The sequence below is a fragment of the Gopherus evgoodei genome, chromosome 3 (assembly GCF_007399415.2).
Source record: "Gopherus evgoodei ecotype Sinaloan lineage chromosome 3, rGopEvg1_v1.p, whole genome shotgun sequence".
Taxonomy (NCBI): domain Eukaryota; kingdom Metazoa; phylum Chordata; order Testudines; family Testudinidae; genus Gopherus; species Gopherus evgoodei.
Genome location: NC_044324.1, coordinates 94341714 through 94365998, shown reverse-complemented (window position 1 = coordinate 94365998; position 24285 = coordinate 94341714). Strand labels below are relative to the sequence as shown.

At 41.7% G+C, this 24285-nt stretch overlaps 1 protein-coding gene across 9 annotated transcripts in view; it reads left to right on the top strand.

Annotated features, from left to right (window-relative positions):
* WASF1 (WASP family member 1) overlaps positions 1 to 24285 on the top strand; it is a 204648-nt gene that overhangs the window by 93814 nt on the left and 86549 nt on the right. The window contains exons 1-3 of one of the 9 annotated variants that reach the window (XM_030556109.1): positions 16163 to 16180; positions 16341 to 16391; positions 17567 to 17663. The exons of 3 other annotated variants lie outside the window; for them this stretch is intronic. The gene's annotated coding sequence lies outside the window, so the exon portion shown is untranslated. Of the gene's footprint in view, positions 1 to 16162; positions 16181 to 16340; positions 16392 to 16647; positions 16719 to 17566; positions 17664 to 21657; positions 21677 to 24285 lie in introns of those variants that run through there. 5 more of the 9 variants (XM_030556108.1, XM_030556110.1, XM_030556112.1 and 2 more) reach the window with 5 other exon arrangements.

Sequence of the window (24285 nt, the reverse complement as noted above, 5' to 3'; positions counted from 1 at the left end):
CAAAGCTCACACACACAAATCAGTAATCCTGAAGTTTTCCTCATACAGATTATGTATACACTTATGTCATGAATATTAATCACTAGTTTTATATATGCTAACTTTATTGATTTTCTTTTTATAATATCACACTCTGATTTGAAGTATATTAATTTGTCTTAACACCCTCCCCCTATGCGCACACACTAATATTACTCCCACTACTGCATAATGTTTTGAACTGACACCATCTGAAACAATGTGGACAAGTAGGGCCTTCTATAGCAAGATTAATTTAGAGAGGCATTGGCAGACACACATGCCCTCTTATCCCCAATCCCTTTCAGCATTTGGACGGTATTAGAGAATCTCTTTTCTCTACCTGCATCTGAGGATTGTAAAGGGCTTCATGCTACAGAACAGAACCACCACTTTTATTAAAATGCTTGAGATGCTGTTATAGTATTCACAGAATAGCAATTGAATGATAGAGTTGTTCATTAGAATGTCAGAGTGAGAACTATGGGACTTATTGCCATGACAATAGTGCCAGACTATGTTAGTGTTCTGAATCCAAAACAAGTGAGTTTCAACTTAACGGGATACCGTACAATGTATAATCATGTTCGACAATAGTATCTCCACCTTTTAGATTACCAAAATGGATAAACTGCATTATGGATGTGAAGACTAAGACAAGACAAATTTCTTTATATAGTTACTTTAAAAAACATTTACTTAAAAGTACTAAAGGGCATCTAACTACAGTTTGAAAATTAATAATTGAATGTAGCGTGCCATTAAAATACTGTGTACAAATAGCAGAATCTTGAAAGTGGAGAGTCTTTTTACTATGAGTCAAGAAACACTAATCATAAGAGGAGATTCCAGAGTCATGATGATGTCCTTCTTACCAAACAGTTTGGAATTTCAGACTGTGAGAAAGTTTGCGCTCTCTCTCCTATGGGCATGTAGTAGATGATGTAATGAAGCATGCATCTCAAATGGTCTACAGTTTTTTTCAAAAAGGTATATTGATTTTTTAAAAAGTTTATGTAATGCTTGTAAAAGGTGCAAGATAGGTACCCCAAGAAAAATGAATTCTTATGATTTAAGGAACACGAACAGCAATGGGAACTGTAAGCTTCCCACCTTGTCTTGTCCAAATGTCTCACCCTGTCCTTGGAGGAATGAAATGGTATTCAGTCTCGGAGCCAGATCCTCACCTGCTGTAAATCAGTGTAGCTCCATGAAGTTATGTTGAGTTACACTATCTGGGGATCTGGTCCTTCAGACCCAGTCAGTACTTGACCTCTCTGCTGTGGCGGGTTTTGTCAGGTAGAGACCAGTCCACTAGAAACTAGATTGAGAGCAGAAACTCAATTCATACTGGTCACCAAACCATTTTCAGATAGTAATTATTTTTAGTCACTTCCTCCCTGGTCTGGATTTTACCTGATAATTTAGGTGAAAGATCATATGTTTATTTATCAATCCTTTTAACCATCTAGCAAGCTGGTTTCAGATGTCAGTTCAGTTTGGGTAAAAGCCCAGACATCCAGATGCTATCAGAATTAACTAAGTTACTTGGACTCAGATGCATTTGAGAATTTTTAAAAAACCCAGGCTTAAAAAAATACAAAACCAAAAACCTGAAAATTAATATTTTTACATAAACCATCTGCCCTATGTAAGTGAGGAATGGCAGACTCAATTAATTATCAGCTTGGCAGTTTCTTGGAATCAGTACAAATCCCAGAATTACTGATGTTTATGCAGTGAAGATAGATGAGTGAGTCTGAGATAGGCTGACCAGAGTTTTTAACAGAAAATTAAGACATATTTCTTAGAGCTGGAATATTCCCCTAGGCAGGCTACTTCCACAAGCAGGCAACAAAGCTTCAAGTTTCCCTGGAATTTTTTAATCAGGTGAGCAGGGTTTGACCTGACTTCTGCAGATCTAGTCAGGGATTCTAGTTCATAAACCTGCAGACATCCTATGGCTCTGCAGTGTCTACAGTCTCCCTCTACTCTTTCAGGATCCCTTTCAACATAGCTCTTATGAGAGCGAGATCTTGCGAGCCACTTATGATGGATTCCTGCAGTGCACATGGTCCCCTACCTGCATCATTGTTTCAGCTGAGAGCTGAAAGAAGTGGCTTATTTTAAAAATTACAGTTCCCATCTACTGTTCTGTTTGGAGAGACGGGGGAGGGCTTGGAAGCATATTTGAGCTAGTGGGTAGGGAATGGGGGTGATAGGTGGTGTAACCTGATCTGGGGTGGGTGAGTAATGTTAATTTAATTTATCAACTTAATTTTATTTTATTTTAATTAATTTAAATTAATAATAATAATATTAATTGGTATGGGTTTAGGCTTGCCAATCTGTTTGATCAGAAGATAAAATTTCTTGTCCTGAATCAGGCTCCACAGAATTTGTAAGGGACCCTTGGGGGTATGACAGGAAGCTCACACTCAGACAAATATAGTCATAAAGACTTTTTATTAAAATCAGTGAAATAGTAAGCAAATGGTAAAATAGAGTTACAAAATTACAATTGTATTATTATTATTTAAGAGATACATATGGTAATACAATATTATGTGCTGCAAAATTTTGGTTAATACTCACACCCTCTTTTGATAACTTGGTGTTGAAAGACACAGGACCTTGCCTCTGGCGGTTCTGGTTTCACACCTCTTGTAGAGGTGTGCAGAGGTAACTAATGCACAGAGCTGTCAAAGCTGCTTTAGAATTTACTCTCTAACTTTCCCCAGATAAAACCTAGTACACCAACTGAGAATAAAGTTTAGGGAAACCAAGCTTGGCCTAGTCCCTTTGGAACTTAAAGTTTGAAAAGAAAATAAGGCCTATTAATAGTGAGTAGCCGTCGTAGATGGATAGCATCAATACGTAGTTGAAGATGAAGATCGAGCGAGGTGAGTCACCTCTTTATAGGCCATAAGTACCAGAAATCCTTCCTCTTATGCCCAAATTTCATTCCTCCCCCTCAGAAATGTTAGGGTACACTTACCTCATAGTATGTATGTGTGTATAGACGACAGGTACGTGCGCAGTTATGGTGTACTTGTTAAGTCTGTGGGTACAACTTTGAAAAATTCCCTATGCCATACTTCATTGTCTATTGGTCTAGGGATCGGCAACCTTTGGCACGCAGCTCGCGAGGGTAAGCACCCTGGCGGGCCGGGCCAGTTTGTTTACCATCCGTGCCCGCAGGTTCATCGCTCCAGGACAATGGGAGCTGCGAGAAGTGGCAGCCAGCGCATCCCTTGGCCTGCGCCACTTCCTGCAGCCCCCATTGGCCTGGAACGGTGAACCGCGGCCAGTGGGAGCTGTGATTGGCCGGACCTGCGGACGCGGCAGGTAAACAAACCGGCCAGGTCCGGCAGGGTGCTTACACTGGGGAGCCGCATGCCAAAGGTTGCCGATCCCTGGTCTAGGTAAAGACAGCCATGGGTACTTTATCTATTTAGGGAACAAAATGAAGATCAACTTTACTTTCTGGGCAAAAGGGCCCACTATAAATATGATAGCTTTGCTTTAGCTTAACATATAGGTTTTTGGCCTGTAGGTCTCTTGCATTACAGCCGAACTTATTTTTAATATAAATCTATAAACCTATTACAATACATCAAATAATTAAACTTATAAAAATATGTATATCTATGCAAGCAAGCAGATTAATCCTTAGGGCTACAGTGGCATATTGCACAAACACCCTCATGGCCCTCAGGCCTGTAGTTTTATTGGAAGAGTAGGCTCAGGAAACTGACTGTAAAATGTTGGCTAGTAGAAACCTCATACTATCTAATTAAGATAGTGGGTGAAAAAATGAATATGAATGAACACAAAGTCCTTGAGTGGTTTTCTAATATTGCTACTATTATCTTCAGTGAAGAAGTCATAATGCAATCCAAACATTAGGCAGATATTCCATCTTCTTTCAAATCTTCTCAGAGTGTTCCTTTTGTGTGAAATGGTCTACTTCAAAAACAGCCATTATCTGCTATTGATGCTGCTGCAGTTCCAGCATAGTAGCTGGGGCTGATATGCTGATAGCAGTCTCAGAAACTATGCTAGAAGTAAGAACTTCCTTACCCTGCCTTCAGGCTCAAAGCTAACAAACAGTCTGCTATTAGACAGTGTTATACAATCATTTTGTTGTTTATCCACATTCAAATACTAAAATATACAACTTTTCTCTTTGGCTGCCTGGCAGTATGCCTTCCTTTGATCAATAAGAAATAATCATTTTGAGGCACAGCAATATTGGAGAAGAATTTTCTTGCTAATAGGAATAGCATGGCTCAATAAGCTGTAATAGCCTTTTGGAAGCCAATATCCTGTATGCTAACCTGTGGCTGCAAATCCAGGACAATAGCTTCTGCTGCTTTTCAGTTAATAGATTGGGTTGCTTAATAATGATATAGGTAATAACACCTGCCTTATTGGAAAACCTTGTATAAGGAAAGTAGTCTTAAAGAGTTCTTGCCTGGTGTCTTTCAGTAGTGCTGATAAAATAGTAACAGTGCTGGTGCTTGGTACCATCAGGATGATATAGCTATATGCTTTGAACTTGTACAATTCCACAGCAAAGCAGGAGGAATTCTTCCCTGCTTGCTGTTTTTTCCTTTTAAGTTCCAGCTCTGCTATGCTGTTCTCTGAAGAAACATAGGTCAATATTTGATTAGGATGTTGGTACTGAAGATACCTCATTTCATCATAGCTGTCGTATCAGATTACCTATCTTTTTGCTTCCCTGACTTATTTACATGACATTTCAGCACAGAAAAAAGTGACCCAAACATCAGGGAAAGTCATAGGAATTGCCATGCAGATCTTTGGTCCATCTAGTATGGTGTCCTGTCTCTGACAGTAGCCAGTACCACCTGCTTAAGAGAGAGGTCCAAGAAACATGGCACTAGCTTGTTACAGAACATGACCACAAGGAGAGTTTCTTCTTACCCTATTAGTTAATGGTTGGCTTATTCTCCTGGAGCATGAAAGTTGATTCCTTCTGGGACTCTGGATTTGCTTTGTTTTTGTTTAATTTTTGCTGTAATAACTAAACAGAAGTTGTGGGCTTGATACAAGAATTACTAGGCGAATTTCTATGGACTGTGTTATGCAGGAGATCAGACTAGATGATCTAATAGTTCCTTCTGGCCTTAAAATCTATGAATCTATTAATTCTGGATGTACTTGTCAATGTAAATGTCCAGTTCCTTTTTTGAATCCTCCTGAACTCTAAGGTCATGGATTGTGAGAACATAGAAGAGTGGTAGCTTTGTGTGTGTGTGTGAAATGGAGAAAAGCAGTACTAAACTTGTTCTGGCACTGTACAAGTTTTAGTTCTGGGAATTAATATTCTGGGCCCTTTTGGGGTCCTTTTCCTGGATGGTATTGGTAAGGACAAACAGAAAAATACTTGCTTCTTTGAGGAGTATCATAGCAGCAACAGCACGGCATTCTCCATCACTACTACTGTGTGTCTCTTGACTGCTGTCGAGAGCCTCTATTCACCACATCATTGTAGTTATGCATCTTGCTGTCTGTTTTATTTTCCAATACTGATAGACTTCTGGAAACTTGCAAAAGGCTTTTTACTACTCTTACAGTCCTCAGTGGCTGCTAGAGATTTCATTCGTTGCAGTATAAGCCACTCCTCACAGGCAAAGGGGTTTGGACCTGCTGCCTCTGGCTACCCGTTGCTACCCTTCTGTAGCCCCAGTACCTGTCTGGCCTTACACTAGTCCACAGCCTGGGGGTTTTACCAGGCGGAGCCCTACAGCTCCCTTGCCCTATTCCCCAGCCCTGCTTCCCTCAGGTACTCTCTCAGCTTCCAGCAGCCAGGCCCTTCTCTCTCTGAACGCAGAGAGAGACTGAGACTGCTTCAGCCCAGCAGTCCCTTTATAGGGCCAGCTGAGTCCGTTTGGCTGCGGCTGTTTCCCCACTCAGCCTGGGCTGTTCTCCCAGCTTGCCAGCCCTCTCTGAGGGCTAGTTCCAACCCTGTCAGGGCTGGAGCGGGTCACCACCCCGCTACATTTAGTCACAGAAATACAATTTAGAAGATCACCTTGTCTTTACTGAATAAGTGTGCCTACTGAGCTGTGTGAGATCTTGATGGATATGCTTGCCATTATTGCATCCCCTCACTCCTTCATGAGACATTGGAATACAGCTTCTGTGTGCACTGAGAAAATAAAAACTTCCCATATTGGCTTTGCTTGTCTCCCTGCCATGAAGTTATTGAATTTCCCCACCTCTATGAGACAGTGGGTGGTATCATATTACTATTCATGTTGACATTGAAACTTCTTTTTTTAAACTGAACATGTCAGTAAGCTTAAGGTTGTCCTGTTTGTTGGTTTTAATTACCTTAAATTGTGTAAAAATAACCATTAAAAAACTAGATATTTCTTTCCCCACCCCCACCAAAATACTAGAGGCAGAATAAACCAGCCTTTTTGAAGAGATATTAATGATAGGCTTCCCTCCCCCTCCACGCCCCCGTCTGGTGCTGGTCCTTTAAGCAACTGCTCTGACAGGCTGAAATCTCTCTCTTGCTCTCTCTCTCTCTTAAATTTTAAATGATTATTTCTATTATTTACATTGTTGTAGCACCCAGAGGTCAAAATCAGGATTGGGGCAATATTTTGTCACCATGCTGTGTGCACTCCCATTCTAAAGTCCCCCATTATCCTCTCATGGCTGGGGCTCTGGATGTGTCCCCATGCTCTACTATTTCCCACTCCCCTATACCAGGGTTCCCCATTCTTTCACCATGCCAGAGGCTCTGTGTGTTCCCTCCTCCCCTATACCAGGGTCACTCAATCTACCCCCGTACCTGGGGTTGTGTGTAGACCCCCATGTTAATGGGAGTCATCAGCCAGTCTATAGACAACTGCAGAGGTTATTGTTGCTGTGGCTGTGCTAACAGAATGGCAGGGGTTCAATGTGTGCCTCATTTTTCCGATTTCAGTTTTCTGATTTTCCACAAAATCAATGTAGTTTTGGCCATTGATGCCTAGAACTTTCCCTGAACTTTTGGAATTGATCCGATGTCATTCAAAAAGTTATTACATTGCATACAGACAGATAAACAGAGAAATGCTGTCATGTTGAGTATAATACCCTTACAAACTTGGCCAATTATCTAGGTCAATTATCTAGTTGGACCTGCATAATACCATTATAAATGTTCACTCAGTAATTCCTGCATCAAAACCATAGTTCAGGTGAGGTATACTGCTAAGGGACAGACTGAGTGAGGCTAGGCTTCTGAAGGGTTGCAGTGGTAGGAGAAAGGCAAGATGAAGGAGAACTCAACAATTTCATAGCAAAACAATAAGGGCGGGGGGTGGGGGGAGGAATTCAGATTCCAAGTGTCAGAGTTGAGTGAATGATGATGTTGGAAAGCTTTAAATTAACAGCTTCTCTCACCTGCTGCTGTTGCTGCTGCTCTCAGTGTCGAGGAGACAAGGCTTGGAGGTCCTTTTAGGTCTAGTGGATGGACTGACTTAACTCCAGAACCCTCAGCTGTGGTGCTGGCTGCCTGAGTGAGAGTACTCTTAGTTGTAAGCACAATGAGCTTGATCCAGTACCCACTGAAGTCACTTGAAAAAGCTTCCATGGAAATTGAACTATGGCACTTAACGCTTGTTAATTTTTTGCAGGATTGAATCTTCAGTTGTCAGGGCCTGTAACTCTGCCCCATTTAGGCAAATGTTTACTCAGTAGCACAAACCCATTATATTTTAAAGTGCTTTTGTTTTCAGCACACCTCTTGTAGCAACCTTCCCTCTCTCTTTCTTATCCAGAGGAATTTCAGAGAAGTGTACAGTTGAAAATTTGCCTAAGATCCCATGAAGACAAGCTTTCTCATAAAATTTTAAGCACTCCATGATTTTGTCTCCATTTGAAATACTATCAGAATGGTGATTTTTGTGGTATTTTGGTAGCTTCTGGTTGAAATCAGTAAGTACACGAATGTAAAAACGTTGGGCATGATTCTGACATTCCTGTTGAACAGCCATTTTAGGCTTTGCTTATTTGAGACTGCTCAAATAAGTAAGAGCTACTCACTGGTTGTGACAGAATCAGGCTCTTACACAAATTCATTAGTTAAGATTTTGAACCTAAAGAAAAGTACAGGTTTACTTCAAGAAATATGTGAGGTTGATTATTTTATCTGCAACATTTTGCTCATCCCTAATATGGATATTTCTCAAATGTATTTTTAGACACTGAGACTAAATGATGGTTAGAAGTAATTTTAGTATTTAAACCCAAGAAAAATTAGGAGAATTATATCTTGTAGATACTTAAGTTTGTATAATGCACATCTCTTAATAATTTCGTATCTGGAAGGTGAACTATTTTTACAATGTGTTTTTACTTAGACCTGGTAAACTGAAGGCTCCAGAGGTTTGTAAAAAGCTGGAAATTATGTACCATTAATCTTAAGAGGTAAAAAAAGCTTTTACCTAAAAAACACTGCAACCTACATAAATTAACAGAGAATGGCATCTCTTTGTTAGAGATCAAAAAAGAACATTTTATTTATCTTTATCAGACTGTGGTAATAGAGATGCAAATATTGGAGCCACATTGCTCATTTTAATTGGTTTATGGTGTAAATAGCTTCTTCAGCTTCTTGTAAAGAAACATCCATTCTAATGAACCTAAGTAACATAAAACCACAGTGTAAATCACCCGCTAAAAAGTATGGGCATAGTCCCACAAACTCACTCCTGTAAGGAGTCCTATTAACTTCAAGGTGACTACTCACAGGAACAAAGATTTGTTTTTGTGTGGCCCTAAGAGCCTGATTCTGGAGGGTTATACACAAATTAGAAACATAGGCAGAAAATAGCAAAATGAGACATGACTTGCAAAACTGCAAAATAATATGACTGGGAGGGGGAAAAAATCTGGAAGGGACAGGAGAAACCTTTGTTCAGCCATGATTCAGCAAAGTATTTAAGCACATGTCTAATATTAAGCATAAGTAGTCCCCTTCAAGTCAATGGGGCCACTCTCATGCTTAAAGTTAGGCATATGTTTAAAAACCTTGCTGAATCAACACCTAAGTGCAGCAGTGCAGCTACAATACGGAGTGAACAGCAAGTTAGACATAAGTTTGGAATTTGTAATAGATTTAGGGCTTCAAATGCACAGGCATCATTTCACAAAGCAAGGAACTAATAGTCTCTCCGAATTGCCCTGATATAGCAGTTCATCCCTATTCAGCAAAGCACTTCAATACACATGTAGATGCTTTGCAGAATTGGTCCCTATATGCTCCAGGTACAATTGCACCTGGAGGCTGGACTTAATTTCTGGCTACCATCTGACTAAAAAAATATTGATCAGTTAGGGGGAGTTCAGAGAAGAGCAACAAAAATGATCAGAAATGGTAGAAGTGATTTATGAGGAAAACATTACAAGAAACTAAATCTCTAACTTGGTTAGGTGGCTGATGGCAGTGGGGGGTGGGGGATTACAACAAGCCTAGAAATATGTGAAGGTAGTAAACAATAAGAAAGAAGAAGAATTGTGTGTGAAATATGGAAGTACAGAGGAACGAAGCCAAGAAAGAACAGAAACAGAGAGAGAGAGAATTTAGGCTGAATAACAGGAACACTTTCCTATTACTGAGATGTACTAGGCTTGTAATAAACTTCCTAGGGAAGTGCTGGAAGCTCCGTCACTTAGGACATTGAAAAATAGACTGGACAAAACACTAGAAAATAAACTGTCAAGAATAATCCTATACTTCCAGGGAAATGGATTGGATAACCTTCAGGTCTCTTCCCTCTCTAACTTCTATGAGATATTCAGTTTTTACTCAGTCAAATTCCTCATTGACTTCACTGTGGTGTTTTGCCTTAGCAAGGACTGAAGGATCAGTGATCAATCCCTATTTTTAAATAATATAAATCACCTGTTTCTTTCTCGAGTGGTTGCTCATGTCCATTCCATTGTAGGTGTGTGTGTTCATCACATGCACCGGTGCCTGAAGTTTTTCCCTCAGTGGTGTTCATAGGAGACCGGTTCTGGCGCCCTCTGGAGTGGCGCGTGTATGCATCGGTATAAGGGGTGCTGCTGGCTCCCCACTCCCTCAGTTCCTTCTTACTGCCAGTGACGGTGTTGGAACGTCTCCTTGCTTCAGCAAGCTTTGCTGTCTGTATTGTGTCTAGTAGTGAATTTGTTTAAAGTTGTATAGTTAGTAGTTCCTTTAGTGTTAAGTTAGAAATAGTTAGTTAGACCCATACAGGACTCAGCCTAGGGATGAGGCATGCCTTGTGACTGTTGCAAAAAATCCATGCCAGTCAGTGATCCCCACACAAGCTGCCTGAAGTGTTTAAGGAAAACCCATGTGAGTGAAAAGTGTTGCATGTGCAAGAGCTTCAGGCCGTGGACCAGACAGGAGCGGGGCATTCATCTCCAAGCGCTCCTTATGGAGTCAGCCCTAGCACCGACCTTGGAGCTGATGAGATCGGACTCTGCTCCAAGCACTGCGGCCTCAATGCGGAGCGTGCCACCGGCACTGACCTCTGACTGGCACCTATTCCCATCCCCAGTTCCACCTAAAAAGCAAAGAAAGTCTGGGAGGGGGTGTTCTCCTACATCCTGTAAAGGGAAGGAGAGAGCCGGAGGAGACCAAAGACCCATGTGGGGCAGCTCTTCCCCTCTGGACGGTGGCCAGGCTCTGACTCCAACTGAGCTGTTGAGCCCACTTTAAGACCCGCTCACCACCTCGGGAAGTGGCAGAGGCACTTGGCACCTGGTGGTGCCGTCCACACCAGAGGCCTTTCAGGCTGCTAAGGGCATACTGTCCCTTCTGATACTGCCCACGCCAGCTGCTGAGGTGCCCCATTTGAGGGGTAAACCTACCTTGTATGCCTTTTAGCGGCCTCCATCAGTGCAGCACTACTCCTCGTTGCATGGGCTGCCCCGTCAGTGCTCATCTGAACAGCACCACCAGCCCTTGGGCGTGGGTCGGCTTACTTGCCAGAGTTCCCGGCGTTGGTCCCTGGACTCTAGGCAGTGTTCCTCAGGCTCTAGGTGTCGATTGGCAGCGGTCCCCAGAGCCCTGGTGTCGAGTTGCCCAAGCCGCTCTCCCAGCTCATGGCACCATTCCAGAAGGTCGAGATGCCAGTCCCCAGAGTCCCGTCACTGGTGGCCCGATTGCTGGTACAGATCTCCATGGGCACATTGACAGTCTCTCTCACGTTGGTCTGCTCGCTCCCGTTCCCACTCCTAATTTATGGAGTGGCACCACACTGTAAGCGTGAGGCATTGATCGTTGGGGTATTGTTACTGATCTGCCAAATGCCACCGTCTGTCACTGGGGTTGCGGCACTGAGAGCCATCATCCTGGTATAGGTCTTCAGTGGAGGTCTGCGGCCCAAGCCAATGGGATTGGCGTAGAGAGGCGGCCTTGGTACCATCCTGGTCCCTCAGACAACTCTCTCTCTCCTCGGGATTGGACAGGCAGGAGGAGACCCTGCCAGCAGGCCAAGGTCGCCCACCAGGGGTATCGTCATTCCCCCCGTCCACCAGTGGCAGCATGGGCCTCGGGCCAGTGTCCATCCCTCTGACAACTATGGAACCCCTGGAGATTCCCCACCCATCTCAGGGGCATCTGAAAGATGGTCAGTGATAGTCTCCTGTCCACCCCCTGACTTGGACACGGAGTCAGAGCAGGCTCCCCAGGGCCAGCCAACCTTGGCTAACGCTTCCCTAGCAGAAGTGGCAGTGTTGGCAGACCCACCTGTACCTGCCTCCTCCTCATCTTCGCCCGATGAGGTGATAGCAGGGCCCTCTCACTCGGTTCCCCAGGATGATGCAAGGGCCCACCAAGAGCTTTTATAGAGGTTTGCCTCAAACCCAAGGCTGGAAGCTGAGGAACTGGTGGGAACCCTTAGAGACTCTGTTCGATGTGCTAAGTGCAGCAGCCCCCTCCCAGGTGGCATTGCAATGCAAAAGGGAGTGGTGAAAATTACTAAGGCTCTGTGGCAGACACTCATCTCCTTGCCCCCATCTCCAAGCAGGCAGAAAGAAAATACTATGTCCCTGCTAAGGGGTATGAGTATCTTTATACCCACCCTGTCCCAAGCTCACAGGTTGTGTTGGCAGCAATGAGCGCAATAGACAGGGCTAACTGGAATCAACGCCTAAGAACAAGGAGGCAAAGAGCCTCAATCATTTTGGTAGAAAAATTTATTCCACGTCCAGCCTCCAGATCAGAGTGGCCAACCATCAGGCCTCGCTTGGCCGTTATGATTTTAATATTTGGCAGTCGATGGTCAAGTTTATGGATTCACTGCCAGAGGAGCCCGGGAACGAAGTCCTGGTTATCCTCACTGCCCACCAAGCGGCCTCAGATGCGGCAGACTCTGCTTTGGCTATTTCTGTGAGGTGGGCATCCTGGTTGCAGTCATCAGGCCTATTGATGGAGGTTCAACAATCCATCCAGGACCTCCCATTCAATGGCCTGGCACTGTTTTCAGAACAAACAATAAATTACATTGCCGGAAAGACTCTAGGGCTACCTTATGCTCCCTGGGCCTTTACACACCGGGGCCGGCAAATAAGCAGTTTAAGCTGCAACAGCCCCACAGGTTTGGGACCCAACCTCAGTCAGAGTGCTTCCGCAAGAAGTGCAAGGGCTATAAGCACCAGCAAGGCCAGCAGCCATCACCCTTAACTCTCTCGAGCTCCACCCGTAACCAACTGGGTAACAAGCAGGCATTTTGAGGGTGCTCTTGAGGGTGATCTTCCAGCTGATGTCCTGGATCCTGCTCCTCTGCTGTTTTCCAACTGTTTGTGCCCCTTCCTTTCTGCCTGGGTCTCTATAACATTGGACCAGTGGGTCCTCAGCACAGTAGCAGGGAGCTATACCTTCCAGTTTATTTCTATCCCCCCTTCACACCCTCTCTCCCAAGGCCTCTTCAGGGACCCTTCTCATGAGCATCTGCTCGCTTAGGAGGTGCATGACCTTCTGTAGGTGTGAGCTGTGGAGGAAGTCTCTCTGCACTTGAGGGGGAAAGGGTTTTACTTTTGCTATTTTTGATCCCAAAAGCCAAGGAGGGGGTCTACGTCCCATCCTCAACCTGCAGAGCCTCAACAAGTAAGAAGCAGAAGTTCCACATGGTCTCCTTAGCCTCCATCATTCCTTCCCTGGTTCTGGGAGACTGGTTATGCCACCCGCAGTCTGAAAGACGCTTATTTTCATATATCAATATTTCATAGACACAGACAGTTCCTACGTTTCGTAGTTGGGACCGCCTACTACCAATTTGCTCTGCTCCTTTTTGGCCTAGCAACAATGCCAGGGGTGTTTACGAAATGCATGTTGGTGGGGTGGCAGCCTTCCTCAGATGTTGTGGTATCCAGATTTACCTGTACCTCAACGACTGGCTCATCAAGGGCTGCTCCAGGGTTCAGGTCCAGCGCAGTGTTGAGATGTTACAAGCCACTTGTCAAGCTCTGGGCCTGTTGATAAACGAACAAAAATCAATGTTGATCCTGGTCCAATGGATATAGTTTATCGGAGCGGTGCTCGACTCTATCCAAGCCAGAGCATTCCTGCCAGAGGCTAGGTTCAGGGCAATGTCAGATCTGATTGCCAGCATCACTGCCCATCTGCTAACCATGGCCTGGGTCTATCTCAGGCTATTGGGGCACATGGCAGCATGCACGTACGTTTTCCGACATATGAGACTCAGGCTGCATCCTCTCCAGATGTGGCTGGCGTCGGTCTACTCTCCGGCCAGACATCACCTAGACAAGCTTATCACTATCCCACCACAGGTGCTTATCTCTCTGCAGTGGTGGTCTGACCCGATCCTGGTGTTGGAAGGTGTGCCATTCGTGAGCCCGCAACCCACGGTCTCCCTGATTTCGGATGCGTCCAACCTCTGTTGGGAGTGCATCTCAGTACACTGTGAACTCAAGAGTTATGGTTTCAAAAGGAGTTCGCGTTGCATATAAACATCAGGGAGCTCCAGGCCATCCGTGTGGCTTGTGGTGTCTTCCTTCCCCAACTCTCCGGCCAGATGGTGCAGCTGTTGGCAAACAACATGGCCTCCATGTTCTATGTCAACAGGCAGGGGAGAGCTCGATTGTCGGCTCTGTGCCAGGAGGCCCTCCATCTGTGGGACGTTTGCATCCAGTATGCAATCCACCTGAAAGCCTTGCACCTCTCCAGCGTCTGGAACATGCTAGCCAATTGCCTCAGTGGGTTGTTCTCACCGTGAGTGGTCCCTTCACTTGAAGGTTGTCAGAATGCTTTTCCAGAAGTGGGAAGCTCCCTGAGTGGACTTGATCGGCGCCAGACAGAATGGAAACTGTCATCCGTTTTGTTCTCTCCAAGGCCTCGGCCAAGGCTCACTATCCAATGCCTTTCTCCTGTCTTGGTCAGGGGACCTGATGTATGCCTTCCCACCAATTCTGCTCATCAGCAAAGTCTCTCAGAAATCAAGAAGGATAAGGCACGGATCATTATGATCGCCCAAGCATGGCCTCATCAGCATTGGTTCGGCATGCTCATGGACCTGGTTGTTGCAGCCCTATAGCCACTTCCGAGCCGCCCAGACCTCCTCTTGCAACATCATGGTCGACTCCTGCATCTGAATCTTGCCTCTCTCCACCTCACAACTTGGATGCTACATGGCTGAATCCAGAGGAACACGCCTGCTCTAGTCAGGTACAGCAGGATCTCTTGGAGAGCAGAAAGCCCTCCACCAGAGCAACTTACCTGGCAAAGTGGAAGTGTTTCTCCTGCTGGGCGTCAGAGCGGAATATCTCCCCTAACCAGTCGTCTCTGCAGTCCATCCTGGATTACCTGCTTTCACTTAAAGTACCAACTTCTCACCTTCTCTTTGGTACAAACATTCACGATGCATTAAGCCATCATCCAGCAAGCCAGAGATGATGCTGGATTTGGCAGAGCTGTGTTGCAATCGACACGTCCATGAACTCCTACCCGCCTCCGATGGTACTGCTTGGGAGTCACCTACAATGAAATGGACGTGAGCAAGCATACAAAGAAGAAAAGATGGTAACCTTTTGTAACTGCTGTTCTTTGAGATGTGTTGCTCATGTCCATTCCATGACCTGTCATCCTGCCCCTCTGTCGGAGTTCTGGCAACAAAACTGAGAAAGAGGGAAGCCGGGGGCACCCCTTATACTGGCGCATAGGCGTGCCACTCCAGAGGGTGCCAGAGCTGGTCCCCTATGGATACCACTGAGGGAAAAACTTCTGACACCAGTGCATGTGGCTAGCACACACACCTACAATGGAATGGACTTGAGCAACGCATCTCGAAGAACAGTTACAAAAGGTAAGTCTTTTCAAAGCTTTTAATAACATCTTTGCTTGAAAGTAAACAACCTTTTCTGTCAATGTAGATCACTTTTTTTTTCAACAGAACACTGTTCAAACAGGCACTTTAAATAACGCTAAAATGTGAGTCACCATTATAGAGAAAAAAAGGTTTCAGTGGACAAGGCAGCATGTTATTTATGGATATTGGCGGGCTTGTGCAACAAGCCTGCCTTCTGAGGAATTTTGTTGTTTGCAAGGGAAGAATCCATATAGAATCAGGAGCTCTGCTAGTGATAATGAGCTGATCATTACTGCCCATCTGACTCAATATGTGACATATCTTAACTCTTCTTTAAAGCTGAAAAAAAGTTAGCAGTAATCATCAAATTAAAATCCTGTAAATATTTAGAAAATTCAAAGTGTCTGTTTTGGGACCTTAATATAAAACTTACTTTGGAAAGCTAAAAGGCTGTTATTTAGAATTATGATTTATTTTAATATTGCAAAGAATGATTGATCACCTTTTTCAAATGTCTGGTTAAGCTATGACTTTTGTGTTTTGCATAAGAAACTTAAAACTATCCAGCCGCAAAAAGCTTTAATAAAGTAATGACACTGTTTACTGTTTAGTCAAATGTGTCTGAAGCTATGGTTGTAATAATTAAAACAATTGTATGTCACTTGTGGATTAATATATAGCAACTGCCTAATTAGCTCCCATGTTGTGTCAGGTTTCCTAGTCACAGACCTTTGTACGCTGGACTTCAGTTCTATTGTAGGTGTCTGACATTATTTATTATTTCATTAGCATCCAATTTCCTTCTTGGATTCAACAGTAAGGTCAGTGCAATGAGCTGCATACACTGTGTGTCTTAGCCCCCCCCTCCTCTTCTCTCCACCCCAAGCATAGCTACTCATTTCTGTTATGTCATAATTTAATATTTAGCAATTATGGCTTGGAAACAAAGGAATAATTATTTCTTAATCATTCTGCCTTTAGGGGGTTTCCTTCACGTTTCTGAGGAAAAAAGGAAATCTTTGGTCACTGGGGGTGAGTTCTTCTGTGTTTTCTTTGTAAAGATAGCTCTGTTGTTAAGGCAAGACACTGTGTGTTGAATTCTAATTCCTTTGTGCAAGAGCCAGCCCATTTCAAAGCAATCCAATGACTGGAGGTGTTCAGTATGATTAATAGTGCTACAGTTCTGTGATTGACTAGGTTGACTGTGCTTTCTGTGTGTGTAGAATTCTAAAAGTTGATACACCGTTGAGTAACAGTGAAGTTTAATGCTGTAGCGGAGGTGGGAACTGAATATCTTCTCTAAGCCAACCAGGTTTTGTCTGGGGTTACATTACATTTCTTAGCCGCTGTGAAGTTCAGGTACTTTTCCTTCAAATATTTATTGTTACTGCAGCACGCTGCCCATTTTAGGGCAGCCTTATGTCTCTGTGATAAATTTTTTAGAATCAAGTTGTAAAATTGGTGTGTGCATTTGAAAGATAGCTATCTTCAAGTGGTAGATGAATATCTATGGTATTTAACTGTTGTGTGTTTTAATTCATAGAATTTAATTCTTTGATAAGGTTATCATGTAATTTCATCAGTGATAATATATTGTGATCGATTTGATAAAACCTCAGAAGTTATGCTTTATTTCTGGCTTTAGAGATGTTGAATTGAAATTAACACTGGATTAGTTATCTATCTCTGTCAAGATTACAAAGAGCTTTTGTTGTGATCCATCAGAGGGCTTTTGTGTGATATACTGTATGCAGAAGCTGTTAAAAGAATAGATTAATGCTGTGAGGAAAAAATATCATCAGATGAACACTAGGTCTTAAAAAGCTATTTCAAATGGCATAGTAAGTTATATATCGTTAGTACATTTTTAGCCTTTTGGGGGTGGAGAAGAACTTGTAATTAAAAATTAATTTATTAATTCTTGGCTGTGCTTAAATTAGAACCCAGAGTACTTCCAAAATATTTTGAAATCAGATTTTTTGAATGAGCTCTCCAGAAGAAAAATAATGAGCCCTGGATAATCTGAAGAATTTTTAGTAGTGTTACCAGAAAACTCTGCAACTGTCTTTTGAGGTCTGTTTATATATGTTATATGTAGTAATTTTAGATGATATATCTAATACAAAGATATACCATAGTTATATAGATATATAATACAGATAAAATTGTGCATGTATTCTCTTTTTTAAATTATGCTACATATTCAGAAGCTTCAGTAGAAGAATGAATACAAGGAGCCATCAGATTCTTCTCGGTTAAGACCATAACAATAAAACTGGGCATATATGTGCAATATGTCTCTAGGTATGTGACTTATATATTTGTGTTAATGTATGCATGGCATATTATGAATTTAATTATTCTTTCATTCTTGCCACTGTAATATATAATTAAATCTTGTGCCCATTTTTGGAAGCCATCCCTTTTGTTTGTAGTAAACTATTAGGGGGAAGGTCTTTTATGTGTTTCTACTATAGTTTAGTGTGATATCTTTGGTATCTGAAAAAAATGTTGTTTTACCATTTTCTGCCTTTAATATTTTCGTTTGGCCATGAAGCTTTATAACGATATTAGCTAATCGAGTCTCTAACCTTTTCATCATCTTGTACACTTAATATATCTTGGGCCAGCAAAGAAATTCCTTCAGCAAATATGAAATGGAGAGAAGTTCATATTAAAAATATCCAGAAGCATTATTATAACAAATTATGAAATATCAGTTAAATAGTGCAATGTAACATTTGCTATTCTTTAATTCTATTTTGAATATCTTGTTATTTGAATGTATTTTAGTTACTTTGGTTTAAATCAAGAATTCTGTTTGTTGTAACTTCGGTGTGTTTTACCTTTAGGGAAATATTTTTACATACTATTTTACTGAAAAATAGCTAAATCCATATTTTTAATTTCAAAATTTGCTTAAAATATTTAATTGAAAGGAAATGAATTTTAAAAATTGAAGTGTTACTTTCTATTTACGTCTGGTATTTAACACAATATGTAACTTAGCTTATTGAAAAAAAAAAGGGGTGGTCATGTGTGATGCGGGAGGTAGGGGAGCTATCAAAGGGCCAGATATGCTACAGGCTTAGGCCTGGTCTACACTGGAGGAGGAGGGGTCGATCTAAGTTGTGCAACTTCAGCTACGTGAATAACATAGCTGAAGTCAACATACTTAGATCTACTTATCACGGGGTCTTCACTACGGTGAGTCAACTGCTGCTGCTCCTCCGTCAACTCTGAATGTTACTGGATGTTGCCTCAGCCTCTTTCCGAGCTGGAGTACACGAGTCGACGGGAGAGATTTATCGCCTCTAGACTAGATGCGATAAATAGATCCCCACTGGATTGATCGCTGCCCACTGAGCCGGCTGGTAGTGAAGACATACCCTTAGTGCCTTACTGTCTTAAGTAGTTCTGCTACTGACAGTAATAAGCGCTTCAGCCTGTGACAGGTCTTTGTAGGAATAGGCTCATTAAATAGTTTATTTTCTTAGACAAAAACAAATTACAGCTAATAACAAGATAGACATCAAGTCAATCTATACATCTTTGTTAATTAAATATGGGTAAGTTTGTTGGGAGCTGATAGTTGGTTATTTTTGTTTCTGCATTAAAAAAAGTATTAATTTTTAAAGTCACAAATAATAGTTTTACATTGTAGATAACATAAAAGTAAGTGCAGACCAGAACTTGAATACGATGATATGATTAAAAATAATTATTGCATAACAAATTGAAATTCATTTGCTGCTGGTTTAAGATACAGAAATCCAGAAATGAAAAGAGAAAAACCTCTTAAATTATGGATTTTTAAAAAATCTTAACCTTATTTAGACTTGCAAGTCAGAAAATAATCTAAGAAAACAGCAACAAATAACATTCCCACTTAACAAAAGTGTGGATGCTGGCGAAGTGTGGATGCTGTTTATCTCACCTGAAGCATTTGCAGGTGTTGTTAACAAAAAATTGGAAGGCTTTTTGCTGAATGCTCCATCCTAATAGCAAGGGTAAGAAGGACATTCAGCACATATCTCAGCATTTACTGTTTACAGAGGGCCAGTGCAAAGTCTTTCATCTTGCAGAATTCTTCACACTGTAGAAGCCCATCCCCCTCGCAGTCCTGAAATGGGGTGTATAAGTGAAGTCGATGCAAAGTTGACCTTCCACATGTCCTTCCCATTGGAAGTTTGTGCTCAATACGAGTTCCTAACAGGTCTGCACAGAAGGGAAAAGTTTAACTTATACTTAAGGAGTAGCCCTCTCTTCCTGTCTGTGTAAGCATAAATCCAGTGGTCTGGAAATCCCCAAGTCCCCATAGGCAGCATGGTGGGAAGCAGTTTCTATTCAAGGTTATACACTTGCATGCAGAGGAATTTAAAGTGTAAATCTCCTAGTAACACTAGTTGAAGTAATATGCAGTTATAGGACATGAACCCAGTACTGGTTTGTTAGACACATAATTTTAACTTTTAAATGTAGTTAACACACTACTAAATTATACACACCCAATTTGAGTAGACTAGTATAATGCAGGTTTCTCCAAAGTGTAAATATTATAAAACTTCAGTGATAGCTTGGTACTAAGCACCATAATTAGGCGTTTACACGTTTGCATTCTTCTCTGAAATCTTATTGCTACCGCTGTGGAGCTGTTCTGGCAAGATATCAGAATTTGTCCCTAAATCTGAGGCTATGATATCAACATTACACAATAAATCCATGGCAGCTAAGTTTCCTGTAATGTCATGGGTGTTACTTCAGTACTTGTATAGTAGAATATTTTGAAAGTTAATCACTAAAACTTGCATTTTTTTGTGAAACTTTATTATCCATGGTTCAGTAAAAGAAATATAGTCTTTTGGGGGGTCTTTTTGGGGAGGAGGGGAGTAGATTCCTAAAACTCCCAGCACCACCCCTCCCCCCACCTCCCCAGTTTTCATAAAAGAGACTTTGGGTTTCATATGCTAGCAACTTTCAGAGTATCCCAAAATGCATTGTAAAACAATGAGTTGGGTACTGGTAGTGCGTGACTGTGTAGGCAGGCACAATAGCTGTTATGTACTCTCTTGCTGGGTTTTTTTTAATCTATATAATAAATTTGACTGTCACAAACTTTGAAATGTAACATTCTGCTAGCAGTCAGAGAATGGTTGATTGAAAATTGGGGATGTACAAGGCATTACTGGACTGTGTATTTTAAAACATAGGTAGCAAGAACAATGGCAATATTAAGTCACAAAAATATATTAAAGAAAATATAAGTCTGATTTAAATCTGTTAAAGCAAGAACATTCAGTGCTACTTTTTCAGCAAGCTGCGTAGGGATATAGATACATGACTTTTGTTAACCTTAAGGAAATACTATCAAGGTTGATAGTCCCCAAATGGAACTTAATCAGAAGTAACTTTTTATAAGTCCTCTTGATGTGGAAGATTCTATGAACTTTCCAAGAGTAAGACTGAAGTGTAGATTAAATACCAGTTAGTTTTGGGCAGCAAGTCAGCAGCAAAGGTGGAGCATTTGGGTTTTTTCTCAGTTATATATACATTTGCCATCCTTCCACTCTTCCTGTCTGACTGTCCCTGATAGGAAATGTGACCTATTTCCTGACAATTGGGGTTTACAGGTTTGCAGTAGTTTAACATTTTCCCATACTCCTTACACTTATGAAATAATTCTGTAGATCAGTTCTGTGAGGAAAAATAATGCCTGTGCCCGTGCTCATGATAGGCAAGCCATTTGTCCGTTTTTAAGCTGGACAGCCCTGCTTTTTTAAAGTTTTTCCTGGGTCCGATATAAGACGAAATAAGATGTGGTTTTGTCCAGTTTCAGATGGTGAATGCCATTTTGAAGAGTGCGCCACTCTGCCCCCACCTGTGTGACATCACACGTGTGATGTGTGCAAGGTCACATGCGGGGCAGGGCAGGGCGCTCTACAGATTGGTGGCCCCCATCTGTATTAATATTTTGAAAGTTACATTAACTTGCAATTTTTGGTAAAAAGTTGTATTTCTTTTGCTAAACAGCGGGTGTTGTGGGAGGGGGAGATTCCTAAAAATTCCATACACACTCTATTTTCATAGAAGAGACTTTAGGTTTTATATGTTGGCAACTCTCAGACTATCCAAAAAAGTTTTATAAAGCAATGAGCTGGGGTGCTCCCCAAAGTGTTCCTTCAGCATTAGGAGCAGAATGAAACTGACATAATCCTTGTCATTTTAACAGTGTTGCTCCTACTGGAGATGTAGTGCATGTACAGGGCAGAAGTGCCACAGGCAGGTTTCTCTGCAGCTGCCAGAGGCATTTGAAAAAGGTAAGAATGAGGAAGAAAACTTAGCTGCTGAAGGCTTTTAGAGGACAGAGGATGCATCTGTGCCTGCATGTAACATAGTGGATTAAGTAACTATCTCACTTTTCAAAGGTAGTTCATTCAAATGTCATTAAATTGGTTTTAAAAATGTGTTCACTTTTTTCATCAGTGCTATTATACTTTGGGGTAGGAATTAAACAAGGAAAAATCAGATCCAAAGCATTTTCACTGCTTAAAAAAATCTGGTGACATCTGTCAGGATTTAATGGCTATTGTAATGAAAGCATAGCACCAAGACTATTATTAACTCAATACATAAGTATCACATTGTGACTAGCCTTTATGCAATATGAAGGTGGCAGAGGAGTTTTTCAAGGAGCCTTCTTTCTCCAGGCATCCCATATAAGGGTCAGTCACAATTCCAGTCTCTGTATTTGAGGAAGCTCAGGGATTGCTCCCTTTTAGGGTAAACACTACTCCAAATGGGGTGGGGAGGAGGCAGAACCTGGTCCCATTCCCTTTGCATACTGGCATTGGTGAGAGACCTGTCCACCAGGTCTCTATAAAGAACATGGGATTAGGTCAGTTCCACATAATCCTCAGTGTAGACCTGTACCACCCCCTGCCTCACCCATAGCCTCAGAGGTGAGAGGCTTTGTGTGAGCTGACATAGAAAAGAAAACCCTCTGCCCCTTAAGGATTGTACACATACCCTTCCCTTCCTCATGGCCTTCTACTGCCTCATGGGCTTGATGAAGGGAGGGGAGCCTGTTGACTATAAGCCCCAAGGGGAGGGCCTTATAAAGTCTTCCGCCTCCCAGGAAGTAAAACACCCTTGGGGATCAGAGAAGGACTGGGTTTTGAGGCTTTGTTGCAGGCATTATGTCTAGTCATCTTTTTGTGGCTGCAAAGGAATTTTTCCTTCGCTGCCAGATTGTCCTGGGCAGGACAGGTGAGTTATTGCTGGCTAGTTCCCAGATGTTACTTAATAAAGTTGTGGCCTTGTTAAACTTCGTTCCTGGTGGCTTGTCTTGTCTTTCTTTGGTGTCTGGGAACAACACCTGCAAGGTAAAATTTGACCCCAAACAGATACCTTCCACTAAGGCTTGGTGCGTAGACTACACAGTTTTGGTTAACCATACAGCATTGCCAACTCTTGAGAGTCTCAGGATCTTTGGTATTTTCCTTAAAGCTTTATAGGTTCGTGTGATTGTGTGAGGATCTCAACTGTCATTTAAAAATAAAAAACCAGCCCTCATGGTTGTAGAGAAAAGCTTGAAAGTATGAAATTAGTTCATCCCAAGTTCTCAAAAAACAGAAGGTAAAGTAAAAGAACTCCAAATCTATTTATTTGTTTAAAAATCATGATTTTTTTTAAACCAATCCCATTAATTTTGGGGGTCTAGCCCATTATTGTTGAACTCTTGGGTTCCTGTGTATATGGATTTGCTTTGGGCACAGGAGGACTGTCATATGTCTCTATACATAAGATTTAAGTATGAAGAAAAAGAAATAAAAATTTAATAAAGTACTAACACAGTGCCTTAGTTCTTAGAAAGATCTATATGCATAAAAATGTATGAAAACCAGGCCAAATTTATTATTGTTGAAACAAAGTATTAAGCAACAATAAAGAGGAAAAGTTTCCCTACAATTTAGTTATGAATAGGAAACCTATCAAACCAATTTATTTTATTTTATTTTTATTTTATTTTATTTTATTTTGGTGTGGAGGAGAAGGGGATCCAGTGTTAGAGTGAATTATTCTGTTGGGTTTTTTAATGTAAAGTAGTTATTGTCCAAAACTAACACATTCAGAGTAGCTCTCCCAGATTTGACAATGAAGGATCTAAACCTGCAAGTACTTTACTTGCAGAGCTTCATTGGGAGTGTTAAACATGGAGGGCTTGCAGGACTGGGTCCCACATTTGGTCCTTAGGTGTTTGTAAATATAATACAAGTATTTCACATTATATGTTAAAAGTATAAGTTAGAAAATGGTGCGTGTGTTTTTGCAGGAGATAGTTCAAAGATCATTGAAGTCAATGGAAAGACTCCCATGGACTTCAGTGGGCTTTGGATCAGGCCCAGAGAAGGGGGAGCTCCTCTTTCATTGTGCACTCACAGAGCTTGATCCTGCATTCCTTGTGAATGCAAAACTTCAGCGGGCCTTCTGGGTGTCCAATGAATAAAAGATCAATCCCCAATTTTTTTTAATTAAATTTTTTTTTTAATTTCTCTTGGACAGAGCCAATGTCTGACAAGTTTATGCAAATATCAGTCCTCCTTTGTAAAATGAGTTTTATCATGTAAACCCTTTAGACAATCCAGTTCCATTAAATATACTGACAGGTTCCGTTATTATTTAAAAATGTTTAGCTAACTGCTAAAGGTTTCATAACATAGACTTCAATTGCATTTTATTATTCTTGTTGTTACACATTTATAAGTATCAGAGCGGTAGCTGTGTTAGTCTGGATCTGTAAAAAGTGACAGAGTCCTGTGGCACCTTATAGTCTGTTAGTCTATAAGGTGCCACAAGACTGTTTGTCCCTTTTTAGACATTTATAAGAAACCCATCAACCCACCGTCTGAGGGCCGAAGTTTGCTAT